Here is an 8794-nt window from a genome sequence, read left to right as displayed (position 1 = left end):
CACATGTTTGAACAAACTACATTTAGAAGTATTAAATAAATAGGGAGGGAAACAGGAAATTGGAATTATAGAAAACTGTTTCTTTTAGAAAAGTGCATTTATCTCAATATCAAAGATATCTTTTAGTACTATATATTAGAAAACTTGAACCTCTTAATAATACAGAAATGATGGTTATTTAGGTAAAATGACATAATTTGAGCTCAAATTATGAGTTTAAAACATTCTCATCATGCAAATAAATTGTAAATTAGGATTAGCTTCTTGAAATCTTAGGATCATAAAACAGAAAATTTCTTTTGATTTATTGCCAGATGAATTAATCCTGTGTTAATCTGTATATCTGCTCTGGGGCATTCTTCTCTGAATTATATACTATTCATCATCCTGACATTGTTAAAATAGCATAAAATTCTATTGATAAAGATAATGCATTTTAAATGTCATTGCTGATATTCTGTTTATATTTTCATGTATATCAGAAGAGGTTCCTAAAACTTCTGAAAATGTAAATAACATATTGGCCAACATACATTTGATCTCAGAAACAAAATATAAATAGGTAATAATTTTTTTCCATTGGAGTAACTTATGTATTTCTCATAATGTTAGAGTAGGAGACACAGCTGAGACTGGATGCATGGACTTGAAGATTGGGAGCAGGTGTTAAAATAAACAACTCTTATGAGGAAGCTAACTAGATGGGCTAATAACCACAGGCAAGAACTGGCATTGACCAGCTTGTCAGTTATCTCTGTCACCTTACATCAACTTTGGCTAATTATAATATCATTTATATTGTGGTTTTAAAATTTCTCTGCCCTTGAAATCACCATGACAATTCCAAAACAACCATATACAGTATGAAAATGGGAGGGAACCCAATTCTAGAAATTACTACCCAAATTCTTGATAAAATTCAACCCCTTGGCTTTGAATATTACTCCCCTCAATCAGTAAGATCTGAAAAGATATAAAAGCACTTTCTCTTAGTGCAGCTGCTCCTTTTTAGCCTGTCTGCTCTCCTCCCTGAGAGTGTATTTTCCCATTCAATAAAGCTTTTGCTTGGTTGGCTTACATAGTACATCCTGAAATTTTTTTCCCCATGAACACCAAGAACTTGGAAAAGCCTCTACTAAGAGACTAGCAACAACAATAGTTACCTTTATATAAGGAAACATACACAAAAATACTATTTACAAACCTAGAATATGCAAGGCTCTCAATTCCTGTGCCACTTGTGTTCATTTGTGCCTCTATTCAAGCATTCACCTATGTTTTGCTTAGTGTACAACCTATACGTTCCCTCCGGTTGTTAAGAAAAAGAGACATTTTTGCTTTCCCTTAATTCCATTTTATGGTCCTCAATTCTAAATGCATTCATCATGCTTTTGTAGCTATTCAATAATTTTTTTAAATAAGCTATGATCACTCAAAAACTTTTTTTATTTCAGAAAGATGTTATCACTGTTTGTGAATTTCAATGAATCTATAAAGCTTGAATGTAAAACTAATTCAGTACTATTTGTTTGGGAGCCAGAAGGTAGAAGTGTATGTTCTAAATGGGGAAGAGTAAGCTCTTTTCAGGATCCTCACCATTACAGGCACAGAAATGAGATGTTCATTTGTTGAGTATTTTTCCCTAAGTTTATCAGTTATATGTCTTACTATTTTTCTGAACTGCCTATTCGGGTTTTTTGCCCCATTTTCTATTGCAGTGGTTAGCATTTTCTTATTGATTTGTAATAAGATTGTATCAAATCTTCATCCTACATGTTATCTAAATTTTTCCTATTTTTTTATTAGTTCATTTGAAATTTAGTTTTTAGTCATCAGAAGTTTTAAATATTTGTGTGATCAAAGCTGGTTTTTCATTTATTGATTTCTTATTTGGCCCTATTATGAATTTTTTATTTTAGGTAACATAGAAATGACTATGTAACAAAAAAGAAGCATGGCTAAAGCTGACTATATTCAATAAAGATTTGGTCAGTCAACTTTCTTCGTTCTTGGCAGTATGCACATAGTTGAATATACACCTTTGTTCTTGAAATTCTTACTTAGCTTCCATAATAATATGGTTTCCTGGTTTTCTTCTTTCCTCTTTTGCCCCTCCTTTTCTGTCTTCTTCATAGGCCCATCATTCTTTACCTGAACAATAACTATTGCAATTCTTTAAAATTTAGTGCTAAGAATTCTTCTGATACCATTTTGCACTCTCACCCTTGGATACCTCATCCATACTAATGAGTTTAACTGCTATTTATGGCTCACATTTTTATCCCTCTGGTCTGGATCACTCCTTTGGGTCGTATATGCACACATCTGTACTTGACACATCTACTTGTGAACCTCAAAGATACTTGAAACTCAACATGTATAAAACTGAGAACCTCATTCCCTCTCTCACTCCCCAGTGTGATCCTTTTCCAATATTAACTAACACAATATCAACATGCTAATGCAATTCAAAAATTTATAATCCATCTTTACCATCACACTTTCCTTTGTATCTCTATATGCATTATGAAGTAGGGGTTTGATTATATCTCTTGGATTCATCTATTTGTTTTTATCTTTGCTTTAGTGTAGGCTATCATCATATCTTGCCTGGATCACTGCAATAGCCAAAATCAGGAGTCAGCAATTTTTTCCTGGAAAGGAGCAAATATTAATATAAATATTTTAGGCTTTTTGAGTTTTATGGTCTCTGTTGCAACTACTAATTCTAAAGCTATAGTGATGACAGCAATCACAAATAATATATAAATGAATGACTATGTTCCAATGAAACTTTAATTATGGACACTAGAATTTGAATTTCATATAATTTTCACATGTTATGAAGTTTTATTCTTTTGATTTTCTTTCAAACATTTAAAAATGCCAAAACATTTCTTACCTTGTGGCCATAGGAATAAAAGACAGTAGGCCAGATTTGACCCACAGATACCTCGTGTGCTAACCCCTGATCTAAGTGGTTTTTCCTCTTCTATTATCTTTTAAATTTATTTTTAGCACTGCAGATAGAATGATCTTGTGGATTTCAAATCTTATTATGTCAAGCTCCTTCTCAATTGTTTTCCTCTGCTCTTAAGGCAAATGTAAACCTTTTTGCTGCTGTTGTAAATTGAGAATTTCTAATTGTATGTATTTATGGGGTACAAAGAGATGTTATGATTTATGAATGAGGAGTAATTAAATAAAGCTAATTAACATATCCATTACTTCAAATACTTAATATTCTCTGTGGTGAGAACATTAGAAATTTACTTTAGCAATTTTGAAATGTACAATACTCTATTATCAACTATATTTACCACTGTGCAAAAGAACTCAAAAAGAAAACCGTATTACTCCTATCTGAGATTGTGTGCCTTTTTATTATCATCTCCCTATTACTCCCACCCCCTAGACTCTATAACCACCATTCTACTCTCTGCTTCTATGAATTCAATTGTTTTAGATTTTATGTATAAGTGAGATCATGTAGTATTTGCCTTTCTGTGCCTGGCTTATTTCACTTAGCATAATGCTCTCTAATTCCATTCATGTTGTCACATATAACAGAATTTCCTTCTTATTTAAGGCTGTATAGTACTCCATGGTGTATATATACCATATTTTCTTTATCCATTCATCTATTGATAGACACTTAGGTTGACTCCATTTCTTACCTATAGTGAATAATGCTGCAACAAACATAAAGTGCAGGCATCTCTTTGACAAGTTGATTTTAAATCTTTCGGATAAATACCCAGAAGTGGGATTGCTGGATGATATGGTAATTCTATTTTTAGTTTTTTAAGGAAACACCATACAGTTTTCCATACTGCCTGTACTAATTTATATTCCTACCAAACATACAAAGGTTCTTCTTTCTCCACATTCTTGCCAACACTTATATTTCATCTTTTTGTTAATAGCCATTTTTACAAATGTGAAATGATATCTCATTGTAGTTTTAATTTGCATTTGCCTAATGATCAGTGATGTTGAACTTTTTTTATATATCTGTTGGTCATTTGTATGTCTTCTTTTGGAAAATGTCTATTCAAGTCCCTTGCCCATTTATTAATTGGATTTTGTTTGTTTTTTGCTGTTGAGTTCAATTCTTACATTTTTTGGATATTAACCCCTTATAAGATTTATGGCTTACAAATGTTTTCTATAGTCTATCAGCTGTCTCTGCACAGTGATGTCTCCTTTGCTGTGCACAAGATTTTTTACTTTGATGTAAATCCATTTGTCTATTTTTCCTTTTATCACCTGTGCTTTTGGGGTTATATCCAAAAAATTATTGCCCAGAACAATGTCACATAAATTTTTCCTGTGTTTTCTTCTAGTTTTACAGTTTCTGGTCTTATGTTTAAGTCTTTTTTTTTTTTTTTCCTTTGCCATCACCAGGCACTTTTAATTACTATAGCTTTGAGTATACTTTGAAACCAGGTAGTGTGATGTCTCCATCTTTGTTCTTTTTGCTCATGATTGCCCTTCCCATTTGGGATTTTCTTGTAGTTTTATATGAATTTTACAATTGTTTTTTCTATATCTATAAAAAAAATGACACTGGAATTTCAATAAGGATTGCACTGAATCTCTAGATCCTTTTGGGTAGTATGGACATTTTAGCAATATGTAATTTCTTTCAGTCCATGAACATGGGATATCTTCCCATTTATTTGCTTCTTATTCAATTTCTTTCATTAATATTTTATACTTTTCAATGTATACCTCTTTGATTATATTTATTTCTAAGTATTTTATTTGTAGCTGTTATAAATTGGATTGTTCTCTTGATTTCTTTTTTTATTCAGAAAGTTTGTTGTTAGTTCATAGAAACACTGCTGATTTTTGTATGTTGATTTTGCATCCTGCAATTTTACTGTATTCATTTATTAGTTCTAACAGTTTTTTGGTGGACTCTGTAGAGTCTTCTATATATAAGATCATGTCCTTAGAAAGCAGTGAAAATTTCACTTCCTTCTTTATTTGAGTGCCTTTTATTTCTTTTTCTTGCCTAATTGCTCTGTCAAGGACTTCCAATACCATGTTGAATAGAAGTGATGAGAGTGGGCCTCTTTACCTTGTTCCAAATTTTAGAGGAAGGTCTTCCAATTTTTCACCATCGAGTATCATGTTAGCTGTGGGCTTCTCATATACAGCTTTTATTGCGTGGAAGTACACTCCTGCTATACCTAACTTGGTGAGAGTTTTTATCATGAAAGAATGTTGAATTTTTCAAATGCTTTATCTGCATCTATTGAGATGACCATATGATTTTTGTCTATCATTTTGTTAGTGAAGTGTATTGTATGCATTGATTTGAATATGTTTACCAATTTCTGAATCTAAGGGATAAATCCCACTTGATCATGGTGGATGATTCCTCTAATGTGTTGTTGAATTTGGTTTGCTAATATTTTGTTGAGGATTTTTGCACCTATGTTCAAGGATATTGGCCTGTAGTTTTCTTTTTTGTAGTGTCCTTGTCTGGATTTGGTATCAGGGTAATGCTGGCCTCTTAAAAAGAACTTGAGTGTGTTCTCTCCTCTTTGATGTTTTTGATGAGTTTGAGAAGGATTAATTAGTATTACTGATAGAGTTCAAACTCAATCTTCTATCAGGTCCTAGGACTTTCTTTGATGGGAGACTTAATTACTGACCTAATTCAGTTTTGTTTACTCATTATTGGTTTGTTCAGTTTTTCTATTTCTTCAAGATTCAGTCTTGGTAGGTTGTATGTGTCTAGAAATGTATCCATTTCTTCTGGATACAATTTTTGGTGTATAATTGTTTATAATAGGCTCTTATAATCCTTTGTATTTCTGTGATATCAGTTGTAAAGTCTTCTCTTTCATTTCTAATTTTTTTATTTGAACAATCCCTCTTTTTTCTAAAAGTTTTTAGCTAAAGGTTTTTCAGTTTTGTTTATCTGTTCAAACACCAACTCTCTATTTTGCGAATATTTTCTATTATTTTTATAGTCTCTAGTTTATTTATTTATGCTCTGACATTTTTTATTTCTTTCCTTCTGCTTATTTTGGGCTTAGTTTGTTTTTCTTTTTCTAGTTCTTTGAAGTGTAACATAAGGTTATTTATTTATTCCTTTTTGATGTAGTGATTTATTGCTATAAACTTTTCCCTTAGAACTGATTTTACCGTATCCTATAAGTTTTGGTATGTTAGGTTTTCATTTTTGTTTGTCTCAAAATATTTTTTTCATTTCGCTTTTAATTTTTTACTGACCATTGATTTTTCACGAGCATAGTGCTTAATTTCCATATATATTTGAATTTTCTGAAATTCCTCTTCTTATTGATTTCTAGTTTTATACCATTGTGGTCAGAAAAGATACTTGATATAATTTTAATCTTCTTAATTTTACTGAGGCTTATTTTGTGTTCTAACATGTGATCTATCCTGGAGAATCTTCCGTGTACACCTGAGAAGACTATGTATTCTGTTCGTGTTGGAGGAATGTTCTGTATATGTCTGCAAGATTTTGTAGGGTCAGATTCTACCTTTCTCTGTTCTCATCTTACATTATTTGATGGACATTTCCTTTCATGCTCATTATACTTCTGTCACTAATTTTTTACCAATATTTCTTATCAATATACAGACTCTGATTCTTAATTTTATGTGCTATATCACATATTTGACATGATTACCAAGTATTTGTTAGAAAAAGTTAGTTTAAAAAAGGTCTCTTGTTAATGGAAAATGAATTTAACAACTTTTCTTGCATCACAACTTAAAAACAAAATATATATTTTCTGTTTGTCAGATCTTATGTGATAATTGTGTGGTGCTACATAATAATAATCTTCAAGACAGTTTCTAACCCTATTTCATGTACTTCAGAAAATCATGGTAAACATCTAGCAATATAACTGAATAGTTTTATTGATACCTCACAGTGAAATTTACATAGATGCACTCATTATGTATAGCAAAACAAAAATATGTATTACTCTGAATTAAATATTGTTTTTACATGAATAATTTGTACTGAATGTAATTTTTCAAATCAATTTATTTTAATGACTTTTGACAACCTATTAAATAATGTCAATAAGCCTGTAATTCAAGAATATGAGATAGTTATCACATCTCACACTTGACTCTATTTGGGGCACTTCTTTTTAGTCTAAAGAAACTCACCTATGTTTCTATGTCTGTGCTGACACTTAATAGTGCCAATTAAATGAGCTGTCTATGCTAAAGCTTATGAACATAATCATCACATTAAATGGCAAAAATATTAATGATTGTATAAAAATGAATCTCTATAGTTGGAGTAATAGTAATAATGACAACTCTTCCAATTAAGAACCATAATTCATTGTTCAAAGTAATTACAGAAAATTGAACTAAGTCTGGAAGTGATAAAATGTGATTTCTCACAATAGCCACCCAAAAGACTAATAAAAAATTGATTATGAGAGTTGGATAACTTAAGAGTAAATTAACTAACATAATTTAAAGAAAGAATTAGAGCAAAAAGAACTAATTAATTGACTTCAAACAAGTCACTTAACCTCTCAGAGTCTGATATGTCTCTTGTAAAATGGACTAACAATAGCAACATTGTAAGGTAATATCTACTAGGTAATTTTATTTGTGCATGTGTAAACATTGTCATACAAATATAGAGTATTGTAATGCTCACTTTTCCATGGTACACTTGCCTCGAAGATGAATGAGTCAACCTTTTGCTATTAGATTTTTCTAAAATATAATGAAGTATCTGATACAAGATGAAAAATATCACCTTCAAAATAGGTCTGTTCTGATCATCCTATTTTAAACATCAACTCATAGACATATTCCATACCTCACACTCACAATCTACTTTACCCTTCTCTTTTTATTCCATAGCACTTATATAGCATGCAATAATTTTTCTATATTTCTGTATTTCATATATTCTTCTTCCTCCAGTATGGTGTAAGTTTTGAATAATGAGTGCAAAAATATTTTCCTATATTATGCAGTTTTGAGGATAATGCTTGTCATCCTAGGCACTCAGAAAGTATTTGTTAAATATATGAAGTAATGATCTTTATACTTGCTCTTAGATGTCTTCATTCCCCTACTTAGTCCCACAGAGTTACTTTTAAAGCCTTCAAAACTAATCTCTCTCTCCAGTTGCATGTGGTTCTATTAACTAAAAGTGCATTCCTCGAAGGCCAGTTTATTTATCTATTCTTGCCCATATATTCAATATCTAATTGTAGTAATGTTAGTGAGTCAGTTAATGTAAACCATCTTATCTCACTTTCCAAGAAAGCAAATCGAAGTTTCATCTAATCCTGTGGGAACATTTTTGTGAATTAATGATTGATTTTTTTCTTAGAACTTTTTGTTATACCAGGAAATAGGGTGCCATAATGCCTGCTGAATTTAACAAGTACAAATTGACTAATAAAAATCTCAGTAATCTAAATTATAGGATAAAATGACATGCTGAGTTAGTTATAATCACTCTTATTCAAAGGCTTATAATGACCTTATCATATATTTTTCTTCTCTCATTCTTGGAAGCAAATATATTTTGGTTACTTTGAGATGACCATTTAAGATGTGGCTATTTTAGAAGATTTGAGGTAATACAAATTGGCATAGAAGAGTCCCTGAAACAAAAATTTTAGGTCATAAGTCATTTTGTGGGAGTTATTCAGTGATAATAACATTAAAAAGAAATTTATTTTGGGAATGTCACAGTCTCTAGATATATGACAGGTTGACTATAGGCTATGATAGTTTTGGAGTGGCAACAAATACAAAA

This window comes from Eulemur rufifrons, chromosome 1 (genome assembly GCF_041146395.1).
Source record: "Eulemur rufifrons isolate Redbay chromosome 1, OSU_ERuf_1, whole genome shotgun sequence".
Lineage (NCBI taxonomy): Eukaryota > Metazoa > Chordata > Mammalia > Primates > Lemuridae > Eulemur > Eulemur rufifrons.
Note: the sequence above shows the minus strand (reverse complement) of the source record.